At 45.6% G+C, this 12006-nt stretch overlaps 1 protein-coding gene and 1 long non-coding RNA gene across 7 annotated transcripts in view; one reads left to right on the plus strand and one right to left on the minus strand.

The window, feature by feature from the left end:
* Positions 1-5567: 5567 nt before the first annotated feature.
* Positions 5568-6759, minus strand: LOC106999278 (uncharacterized). The gene is made up of 2 exons (XR_001446070.3): positions 6706-6759; positions 5568-5909 (listed from the first exon to the last, which is right to left on the minus strand). It is a non-coding gene; the product is annotated as an uncharacterized LOC106999278 (long non-coding RNA).
* A 331-nt stretch (positions 6760-7090) lies between these two features.
* The window catches only part of ABHD2 (abhydrolase domain containing 2, acylglycerol lipase), a 122678-nt gene continuing 117762 nt past the window's right edge, over positions 7091-12006 (plus strand). For 3 of the 6 annotated variants that reach the window (XR_013395115.1, XR_013395116.1, XM_028850249.2), the window contains exon 1: positions 7120-7205. The gene's annotated coding sequence lies outside the window, so the exon portion shown is untranslated. 6 annotated transcript variants of the gene reach the window in all.

Consider the following 12006-nt stretch of genomic DNA (forward strand, 5'->3'; position numbering starts at 1 on the left):
ATCCCAGCACTTTGAGAGGCCGAAGCAGGGGGATCACTTGAGGTCAGGAGTTCAAGACCAGCCAGGCCAATATGGTGAAAACCCATCTCCACTAAAAACACACACAAATTAGACAGGCATGGTGGCGCACGCCTGTAATCCCAGCTACTCGGGACGCTGAGGTGGGAGGATCCCTTGAACCCAGGAGGTGGAGGTTGCAGTGAGCCAAGGTTGTGCCACTATACTCCAGCCTGGGCAACAGAGCAAGACTCTGTCTCAAAAAATTAATAAATAAAAATAAATAATAAAATGTAATCCTTATGAAATGATTTTAATGTAATTAGAATAACTATAATCACACTTCAAGCCTGCAATATCACAGATATTACTGCTTTGGCCCACAGGGTTTCTCAACCTCAGCACTATTGACATTTGGGATAATTCTTTGTTGTGGGGCTGTCCTGGGAACTGAAGGGTGCTTAGCAGCATCTCTAGCCCCTACCCACTAGAGGTCAATAGCACCCCTGCAGTTGTGACAACCACAGATATTGTCAAGTGTCCCCTGAGGGACGAAACTACCCCCAGTTGAGAACCACTGGTTTAGGATGGGGCTTAATAAGGTATTTCATTTTAAAAGTTGAGTCAATTTGATGACATTATTAAGTAAATAATAAAGCAGAGAGTAAAGAGATAGGGTCAAAATTATCTACGTGGTTTGCAGATGCCTGGAGTTTGGGATGTTTGCTCTGCAACTATGTGAGGATATCCAAATACCCAAAGGACTGAGATGAAGCCATTAACTAAGACGAAGGCATTATCTTGCCTCCACCATTGGCCCCATCCATTTGTTCATCTTCTCGCCTGCTAGGCCCCAATTTGACTCTGCTCTGGACAAACTATCTTGTGTTGATCCACTCAGAGGCCTACCTGGAATGCCATGCTCCCTCACCGCCAATGCTGCCCTGCCAGATTCAGCCCATAGACCTTCAAAAACCAATTCAAATCTCCAATAATCCAAGTCAGAAGAAATTGCTGCCTCCTCTGAATAATTATTGCTGACACTGATGGCACTCTGTGCTTATTGCTCAGTCCTTTGAGTTATCTCATCAATATTTCCCATTTGTCCTATATCCATCCCCACCGAGGAATGAATGGGACTTTATGATTCTGTCTTTCTAGTATTAGATGTCTTGCTCAGTAAAAAATGTTTACTGTTTTGTAAATTAATTTAAATATATGGCAAAACAATACGGGGGTCTCTGGAAAGATGGAAATGGTTTGTTTTTGTTTTTGAGACAGAGTCTCACTCTGTTGCCCAGGCTGGAGTGCAATGGTGCAATCTCAGTGCAATCTTGGCTCACTGCAACCTCCGCCTACTGGGTTCAAGTGATTCTCCTGCCTCAGCCTCCCAAGTAGCTGGAATTACAGAGACCTGCCACCACGCAGGGCTAATTTTTGTATTTTTAGTAGAGACAGAGTTTCACCATGTTGGCCAGGCTGGTCTCGAACTCCTGACCTCAAGTGATCCACCTGCCTGGGCCTCCCAATCTGCTGGGATTACAGGTGTGAACCACTGTGCCCAGCTGTTTTTTTTTGTGTGTGTGTGGGGTTTTTGTTGTTGTTGTTATTTTTTTACGCTGCATCTCGCCTTCTCCGGAAATAGTTTTGAAATAGCTCAATAACCTAAAATTATGTAGGAAAGGGTGTATGATGAGCTTATTTAATACACAAGTTTTATCAACTCCTTTGCAATTAATAGTATGAATAACTCAATTTTTATTTCTGTAATTAAGAATGACATCAGGAGACGGGCGGATCACGAGGTCAGGAGATCGAGACCATCCTGGCTAACACGGTGAAACCGCGTCTCTACTAAAAAATACAAAAAACTAGCCGGGCGAGGTGGCAGGCGCCTGTAGTCCCAGCTACTCGGGAGGCTGAGGCAGGAGAATGGTCTAAACCCGGGAGGCGGAGCTTGCAGTGAGCTGAGATCCGGCCACTGCACCCCAGCCTGGGCGACAGAGCAAGACTCTGTCTCAAAAAAAAAAAAAAAAAAAAAAAAGAATGACATCAGGAAGAGGAATGCATGGTGACTAAGAAGAAGTCATCGTTAGCCAGTCACCTGTCAGATATTCTGTATCTGATTACAAGATTAGAACACTTTTTCATCTGTGTGTGCGGGCATGCACGTGCGTGTGTGTGTGTTTCATGAGCATTTTTAGTACTAGGTCCTATATATGTAAGTATAAATATTACCATAAAATGTATCATCCAAATTGGGACTATTTGAGAATCACCTGATGGGAAGGAGGGCACTATTAAAATTTTGCCAGGACAACAGGCATAAGCCAGGTGTGTTCATCTTATGATTTTACTATAGACAACTCACATATAGCTTAAGAAAGCAGCCCAAATCACAGACAAGGTTATTTTTCATGATCGTTTTCACTGGCCACCAGAAAGCCTTTTCTAATAACAAAAGGACCACATTTTTGAAATTGATCATAGTTTGTCCTCATGGAACTATCGCATGCTGGGACTTAAAGCCTCTAAACAAACTTCATCTCCATTACCAATAAGAAGCCAGACAGTGGACCTGCTTACAGGGCATTCTGAACCTCCTTCCTAGACTGCATGCAGACTGCACTGGGTGTGACAATAAAGCCACAATATTCGATCCCTCAGACTGCACCATGTCACAACTGTAGGAATACTTTATGAGCCTCCAGGCTGCAGCTTTTACTGTTATTCTCTTAGCCTCATCCTTTCCATTTCCCTCACAATGAACACTGATGAGGTCTAGTCTCAAAAACCTTTACTCGGTCCTCAAACCATTTTTGGTAACCACATTCCAAAGGAAAAGTTTCTCGCACCAGGTGGTGAGATTTTGCTAGTAAAAAAAAAATCCTGCATGTGTTGGAGAGTGTGTATATAGGAACTCTCTGTACTTTCCACTTAATTTTGTTGTAAACCTAAAACTGCTTTATTTATTTATTTAGAGACAGAGTTTCCCTCTGTTGCCCAGGCTGGAGTGCAGTGGTGCGATCTTGGTTCACTGCATCCGCCACTTCCTAGGTTCAAGCGATTCTCCTGCCTCAGCCTCCTGAGTAGCTGGGATTACAGGCACACATCACCACACCCAGCTGATTTTTGTATTTTTAGTAGAGACAGTGTTTTGCCAATTGGCCAGACTGGTCTCAAACTCCTGGCTTCAAGTGATCCACCCACCTCAGCCTCCCAAAGTGCTGGGATTACAGGCATGAGCCATGGCGCCTGGCCTAAAACAGATTTAAAAAATAAAGTCTATCTATATTTTCTGAAAATCCTGAATCCTGTGGTCACTACTTCTTGAGGGCTAGAACTTAAAAAATGAGTGAGGACCTTAGAGGGAGATTCTGAAATGGGCTCCTATAATAGCTAGGGCAAACATTTATTTAACATTTTTAGGTATGTGCCAGGTACTGTTTGATGCACTTTGTATCTGTGAACTCATCTGCCACTCAAAGGAACCCATGAGACAAGCACTTCACTGTCCTCTGCATTTTACAGAAGAAAGTGGGAACAGAGACGTGCTGTACTTGCCCAAGGTCACAAGGCTAGGAAGGATGGAACCAGGATCCAAGCCCCAGCGGCAGAGCTTCCAAATCCCATTTCTCTGAACCATCCCCCATGGATGCAGAATAACAAAAATGACAAACTGAGTGAATTGCTGATTTTCCCTGAAGAGAATAAATAGAACACATTATCTGCTCCAACCGCTGCTCCCTGCTGTCTCCCAGAGTACCTTGAGGACTTTCTCAGGTTAGGAAATCCTGCAGAGCCTCCAGTTGGTTAGAAGCAGTTCTACTTTAATGAAGTCCTGCAGCTTTAGCCATCCCAGAAAGTGACTGGGGCAAACCGTCTCCCTTGTTCTTTTTTATAACAAGGTACTGTCATGGTTTTGAAAATTCACTTTACAGCCACATCCCAACACCTGCTTATGTTAGGCCAAGGCTCACCAAATCCTCAATCTCAATGGGCCACTAAACTTGAAGGCAAAAATAAGTCCATTTTGTCTCCTAAATGGCCTCCCTCGGAAATGATTTATAGAATGAAATAATATGATTAAACAGAATATGGCAAGACTGCAAGCAGAGGGGAGGAAACAGAAACCAGAGACAATTAAGGAAACAGTTCTGTGCGCTGGAAAATGATAATGGATCATTCTTTAAGCCTGCCTGAGTTGCAGAGAAGATGCCCGGATCCTTTCACTCTTCCTCCTGTTCCTGGGCTCCGTCTGTGCCTCTTTTTGAGCCTCTGTGACACAATTGTGTTTTAGAATTCCTGAACTGGATAGATGTCCTTTACTGGAAGCATTGGCTGAACCTATGTTCCTGAGATGGGAGAAAAAAGCCATTTACACAATGGTGAGCCCATCTGCAATATACTCCTAACAGCTGCTTTTCGTGGCTCTGAATCAAGTTGGAGAAATCATCCTGAATCTCTGGAGCCACTTCATGCTTTTCAGGGCCTAACAAACACAGGCAGAAGCAAACCCGTATTGGGCTGGGCCTATTTCCGTAGCATGCATGCAGCCATGTGTATGGCTACCAAGCAGCACTATTTAAAGACAAGAACCAGAAAACTGTGGATCAGAACCAAATGTGTGCATAGATATGTGTACACACCCCTCCAAAACTAGTGACAAATCTTTTTTTTTTTTTTTTCTGAGACGGAGTCTCACTCTGTCGTCCAAGCTGGAGTGCAGTGGCGCAATCTCACTGCAACCTCTGCTTCCTGGGTTCAGACGAGTCTCCTGCCTCAGCCTCCTGAGCAGCTGCGATTACAGGCGTGTGCCACCCTGTAAATTAGCCCAGCTAATTTTGTATTTTTAGTAGAGATGGGGTTTCACCATGTTGGCCAGGCTGGTCTGGAACTGCTGACCTCAGGTGATCCTCCTGCCTTGGCCTCCCAAAGTGCTGGGATTACACTGAGCCACTGTGCCCAGCCTATTTTTAAAATTATTATTAATTTTTGATTGACAAAATTTGTATATATTTATAATGTACAACATGCTTTACTTATTTATGTTTATCACGTTATTATGTTTGTTTATTTGTCAAACTGGGTCTCACTCTGTGGCTCAGGCTGGAATGCAGTGGTACGATCTATAGCTCACTGCAGCCTCAACTTCCTGGGCTCAAACCCTCCTGCCTCAGCCTCCCCACTAGCTGGGACTACAGGCATGCACCACCATATCAGGCTAATTTTTAAATTTTTTGTAGAGACGGGGTCTCACTATGTTGCCCAGGTTGGTCTCAGACTCCTGGGCTCCGCCTCAGCCTCCCAAAGTGTTGGATTACAGGCGTGAGCCACTGCAGCGGTCCATGTTTTGATACATGTATACATTGTGGGATAGCTAAACCAAGCTAGTTAACATATGCATTACCTTATATACTTATCTAGTGATAAATTTAAAGCTGTTTTTTGGAAGTCCAAACTGTTTTAACTCAGTCAGGATGATGGGGTTCATCACTAAGAGACTTTGCTACTGAAGCCTGGGTTGTTTTTTTTTTTTCCCAAGATGAAAGAGAATACAGAGGAATATATAAACACTGAGATGAAACCTTTATTTTCAATGTAACGTGACAACTGAATGAAAAATAGAGCAATGGCAAAGGATTCTTTCTTCTCCTTCACTCTGATGTACCATGGCTGTGAGTTCTTTCAAAGGCAGACACAAAGGGTCTGGGGCTACATTCAAGTCTGAGAAGCTATTTCTGTCCACAGTCTGTGATGTCTACACCTTCAGAATGGGGAATGGGTTTCAGGGGTCTCTGACGGATATAGCTCATGCAGTGATTTCTAGTCCGGTGCTGATCAGCCTTCAGAGGATGTTGTTGGGTCACGCTTTATAAAACTTGAGCCAGCCCATTGTTCCTTGTCACAACCTGAAATATGTTGGGAAAAATTTACATGGCAACAAACACCACTTCCCTTCTCTGACTAAATCGCTCCTCTCACTTCATCCCGTGCTCCCTGTCTCCCAGCCCTATGGGACCTTGGTAGGGTGGCCTTCTCTGCCCTACAGGGGTTGCATTTCAAGTCGCTCAAGTGTTCTATTCTTGGTACACGACATGCCACTGCAAAAGCAGTTTCAGGCTCATAGAATTTTAGAAATGGGCCTAGTTTCCCAGCCGGATGAGGTGAGTGGGTGATGGGTGAAGAATCACCCTTCATTGAATGCCTGTTGAGTGCCAGCCACTGTTGGCGTTTATCAGAGTTTATTTAATCTTCTCATCAACTACTATTGCTACCCTCAGTTGCCAAGTGAAGAAATCAGGGAGCATGCAGGAAGGTAAGTGACTTTCCCAAGCCCACACAACCGGTAGGAGCCCCAATTTCAGGCCCTAGTTCAAAGGCTACATTCTTCCAGGCGGCCTCCAACTGGGTTGCTTAAGGGTTGAAAGGACAGTGGGACAATAACTGAGGCCCATATTGCTCAGAGCGTCCCCATCCCCCGTCCGGAGCTGGAAGAGGCCATAGGTCGCTGCCTCCACATCTTTTCCTCTCCTTGGGGTTCGGTGACTCACGACCCTTCTTCCTCTCTCCCGGGATATGACCTCAAATTTCACCCCCTGCGAAATTCGAGTATACGTGAGTCAGTCAGTCGGCCTGGACCCATCAAAGCCCCGCAGCTGAGCTACCGGCCGACCTCATTCCTCTGAGCCCCAGTTGACAACTGACCTTACCCAGCCCTCTAAAGCAGCTTGCGGTCACAATTACGCCTCTCTTCACCCCGCCCCCATCCACAGCAAACACTACCCATCTTCTAGCCCTCCTCCCCTTTCCCCGCCCACTCCGGGCTGGCCTTATCCAATAGCGTCTGGGTCCCTGGACTAAAGCCGTCAAATGTAGCCAATTGTTGAGGAGCTCTCCCCTAAGAATCCCGCCTCCACTCTGAGGAGCAGCTTCGCTGACCAGTGGATTCCCTCGTAATGCCATGAGCGCGCGGGGCAAGTGGAGAAGCGGCTAAACTGCCCAATGAACAAGCGGTTTCCGCGGTTGGGGGCGTGGCAGAAGCGGTCGTCAGGGGCGTGGCGGCAGTTACTTGGGCGGGGCCGGTAGCGGCGGGAGCTGCACTGGCCAGGGGTTCCGGCTGTATATCCATGAGCGCCGCCGGTAGCCAGGAAGCTGCAGGAACCAGACTGGGGGCGAGCTGAGCACCTGTAGTCAATCACACGCAGGTAAAGCCACGGCCGAGCGAGCTCCGCGGAGCAGGGATCGCACGCCGGACCCGTCGAACCGAATCTCCGAGCCCCGAGTTCCCCGGCGTAGCTCGGCCCATCACGCCGCAGCCTGAGGGGATCCTCGGGGGCCTGTCATATGGCGCCGTGGGGGTCTAGAGGGCTGGCTTGCCCAGCGGCGGGGACAGCCCAGATCGCGGCGGGGGATACGCCTTCCTGAGGCCCTTTGTCCCCTCGTGCCCGGGAAACCGAGGTTGGGGATAATCCCAACCGCGGCCTCTCTGGCTGCCATTCCCCCATTGGTGCTCACTCCTGGGGCTTCTGGGGTCTGGGGAGGGGTCTGCCGGTTCAGGCTTGGGGAAGAAGGTCCGGGATCCGCACCTGGGAGGAGAGGGCCGAGGGTCCTGATTACAACCCGAGATAACCGAGAGACCTCTGTGTTTCGGGGCTTCAGGGGCGCACCCAGGACCAGTGGGTTTAAGTTCTAGGGAGGCAGCTTTTGACCCACTTGGAAGCACATTTACCGAGTTCAGCCTGGCGACCGGCACTGTTCTAGGCGCTTCGTGAGCTTTTCCCACATCTAGAGCTGTCCAGCAGCGCAGGAGGCTGCCTGCCAGGCCGGGCAGCTAGCGCCTCGACCTTGGCAATGTCCAAGCAGTGGCCGGATGACAGCCACCTGTGCGGGATGCTTAGGACTCCCAAGGGAGGACTGCATGACCCATCTGTAAGGGCCTTCTCTACCCGCAGATGCACTCTAAGTGGCCTTTAATGCCTAGCTTGAGGATAGTACTTCTGGGGGTCGATTAGGTTCCAAGTGGCTGTTAAATTCACCCATAATGAATTTTGAGGTTTCAGCTCTCAAGAGTGGGTGTTAGCAAAGAGACTGGATTATACAAAAAGATAGAGGTTTGTTTAGCCGCCATGAAACTCCTTAATTTGAACTACCATGGACCACTGTCTTAATCTTCCCAATCCCTCTAGTTTGGTTGCTCGACCTCCAGTTTGTCAGTTTCACCTGCATTCCAGCAACCAAATCCAAAGGCAAGTTCCAAGAACAGGCTCCATAGAGGGACCTGGAGAGACTGCAGGTTTGGCAGAGTCATCAAGACCTGTGCCCAGAGCTTTTCGAAGGCCGTTTCCTTACAGCCACATTAAGCAGAGTCCAAAAGAGAAATCCTTCACTACCCTCTGTCATTTGCCTGAATAGAGAGAACATAATCTTCTAAAGGTCAGGAGGCAGAGAAGGAATCTTAACACAACTTGCTGTGTGTTTTAGGATGAATTAATCTTTGAATATCTAGTCAGAAAGCAGACCAATCCATATACAGCTGGTAGTCAGCACGGACTTGTGACATTTTAGAGCTGAAGGCACCTTGGATAGAGCTCATCTCTATCTAAATCTAATTAGATAGACTCTAATTCAGTCTCCTCAATGCACAGGTGAGGAAACTGAGGCCTGGGGTGGTCACAGGGCTGGCTGGTCATCACAGGCCCATGACTAAGGGTTGATCTCTTGACTTTAGATCTAGCCAGTGCATGACTTACTTCACTCTAAGCTTAGTTTGCCTATTCTCAGTGTTTTAAGTTCTAGGGGAGCCCAGAGGGGTTAGGGGGACAGATTTTGGTGCCTGAGTGCCTAGATTTGAATCCTAGCCCTGCCTCTTACTAGCTATGCAACCTTGGGCAAGCTACTTAACCTCTCTGTGCCTCTGTTTCCTCACCTCTAAAACAGAAATAATAATGATACTTATGTTAGAAGGTTGCTTTGAGAAGGGCATGGAGTTACTACATCTGAAGCATTTAGAACAGTACCTGGCACAGGGTAAGCACAATAGATTTGCTAGATATGATATTCTGTTGCCTTTTTATACATTCTTCTTCATATCCACCACCCAATACTCTATCAAGAGCTAATTTTCCCCATTCCCCTTCCCCCCACCCCCCAATTCATTAAACATATTCCAGATTTCATTTTAACACAGACAGCTTCAAGGGGATTCCAAGTCACGTTGCATATATCTTACTTATTTTACTGATTCAGGTAATTCAGTTTCTATGTTAGTTCCCCACTTGCAGTTACATTCTTCTTAGGCTCTGAACCTTTTAAAATTATCTTTAAAAGCGGGCAGCGAGGGGTGGGAATCCCTCGAAATGGTAAAGTCCTGGATGATACCATGTCCATGGTGTTCTTCCAAATATGTATTCCCTCTCTGCAGCCCTCCTCCCGAGCGATGCGTGTGATGCAGCTTGATTCTAAATGGATGAACATTTTTAGATTAAGATTTTATGAGCCACTGTATTAAGTGCTTTTCGGAAGTTCAGGGATCGTGTGTCAACTGCATTTAAGCAAGTTACTTAGTCATTCGAGTAGGGGGAGCACCAGCAGCGCCTGCCTGGCCTGGCAGAAGCAGAAGTGTGTGACTGATCTGTGCTGGCAATATAGCTGGTTCACTGGTTTATCTGCGTTTTTCTTGTTCTTTTCCAAAGCTTGAAATAAACCAGATGGCAAGTACAATGGAATGGTCTTTTTCCTCTCATTTTAGTCAGGGTCATTCACTTTCTTTCCTTTTTACTCTCACCTTCATTTCCTTTATCGCCTTCACAGGTCTGACAAATAGCCACTCTCACTGTGCCAGCCAATTCCCTTTTGATGAAAAGATGCCTGCCACTTTCATTTTTAGCAGGAATCCAGTCACCTTTGATTTTCTCTTCTGTTTTTACTTGTTTTCTAGATTGAACCAAAGATTATCACTTCATTAAATCGCACCTTCTCATGCTTTGTTTTTCTTGAGTTGATTCTGAATTTTGGTTTTTGTTTAAGCTGCTCTAGAGATCAGCCATTTTAGAATAATAGTTTTCATTTCTCTGCTTGTGTATTAATAAGGGCCCCTTTCTCTCTTTCTCACTCTCTTTGCTCAACATTTTGGTGGAAGGGCTTCTCATTCGCTGTTACTCGTTGCTTTGAGCATTTATACCTTCTCCTGGTCATCTCTGGCAGGACCCATAACCTCTGTAGTGGTTCTCACTGCCCTTGTTCAGAGCTCCTGCCCCAAGCAGGAAATACTTTCTTTGATCTTATGGGAGACAGGGGTAGAGTCTGTCTTATTTTTTGCCTAAAATCTGGCTCTTTTAAAAGCCCCAGCAGAGAGACATTTCCAATATAATTGAATTTTGTGTGGCAGAATTTCTACCATGACCTACAACTTACAGTATTCCTATTTTTATTGCATTGTGAGTTTTGAATACTCCATGACCAGTTTCAGAGTATAGATGATGTGGGGCATGAGGTACTTAAGCCTTTCTGTTTCATCTTGGGCTAAGTTATCCCCGGGGACAGAGCAATGAAAAGTTCAGGGTGCCTCTTAAATTTGTCTGGTGTCAGGATTTTATAGCAGCTTTTCATGGTTCAGCCTTTTTGGCCAGTGCATGATTAGGACATTTTTAAGCCCTGTGCTGCTGTTTCTGTGTTGATACCATACAGGTGCTACATTATCTGCTTTCAGGATTATTTTCATATCTGCAGATTTATTTTTTGTTGTCTTGTTCAGGGCATCGTGGTTTTGGATTGAATGTTTTCTGTTTGTAAAATGGTTGGTGTGGACAGATGATAAGCTCCACCGTTACCCCTGAAGCTTGTGGACTGGGGCCAGTTGGGTGAGGGGCTTGTTACACACCAACCCATTGTCTGATCTTTCACAATAAACAGGTGAAGAGCTTTTTAGCGAAGTGGAACATTGGTACCCTTGGATTTGCCTGGTTTTTGATTTTCTTTTGTTGTCTTTAAGTGGAGGTTCATTAATTTCAACAAATTCAGCATCTGGTGTGTGCCAGGAACACAGTTGATAAGATTAACAAATTAGTTTGGTTTGTTGCTTAAAAACTTTTTGTTTTAAAATTATTTTTATTAGAAATTGTTTTTATTAGAAATTTAAAAATTTTTAATTCAAATTTTAGTTTTTAAAAATAGCCAATACATTCACATGATGAAAGAAAATACTTGAAAAGCACAAAAGGTTAACTAGTAAATACATCTCTGTGTACCCCTGACCCCTGAACCTCAGAGGCAACCAGCATTAGTGATTTCTTCATCCTCCAGAAGTGGCCTCTGAAAATCCCTTTCAAGGGATTTTATATATCTATAAGCAAATTCGTTAACATATTCTGCACACCGCCCCTTTTTGCAGAAATGGTAGCGCACTGTATACATGCTATTTGGAACCTTGCCTTTTTCACTTAATATTTCTTGGCAGCGTGAAAAGAGCTTCCACGTCATTTTTTATAAAGGCCTTCTATTTTAGATATCTGTTTAATGTTTCTAAGGATGCTAAAAAACAGTCTTATTTAGGCAGCAGCTTTGCTGGAGATCTTAAAGATCTTGTGGATATTTGGAGGCAAATATTTTTCTTTTCTGTGAGAGGCTGGGGGAGGTGCAGGGGAGCTTCTAAAGGTCAGCTGTGAAGGGAGAGCTGGGGCATTGGTGAGTGAGGAACGCATTGGTCCTTGGGCCCTTCGCCTTGCCATCTGTGCAGAATGTGCTAGCATTTCCAGGGAAAGTTTGCTGTTTGCTCTCTATTCTCCAGAGAAGCTTCCTGGCCTCCCCAAGTCACATTTCCAGGATCTTTTTTCATTCTTTTCCTTTTTTTTTTTTTTTTTTTGGAGACAGAGTCTCGCTCTTGTTGCCCAGGCTAGAGGGCAGTGGTGAGATCTCGGCTCACTGCAACCTCTGCTTCCCGGGTTCAAGCGATTTTCCTGCCTCAGCCTCTCAAGTAGCTGGAATTACAGGCGCACACCGCCACACCCA

Source organism: Macaca mulatta, chromosome 7 (assembly GCF_049350105.2).
Source record: "Macaca mulatta isolate MMU2019108-1 chromosome 7, T2T-MMU8v2.0, whole genome shotgun sequence".
In the NCBI taxonomy this organism is placed as follows: domain Eukaryota; kingdom Metazoa; phylum Chordata; class Mammalia; order Primates; family Cercopithecidae; genus Macaca; species Macaca mulatta.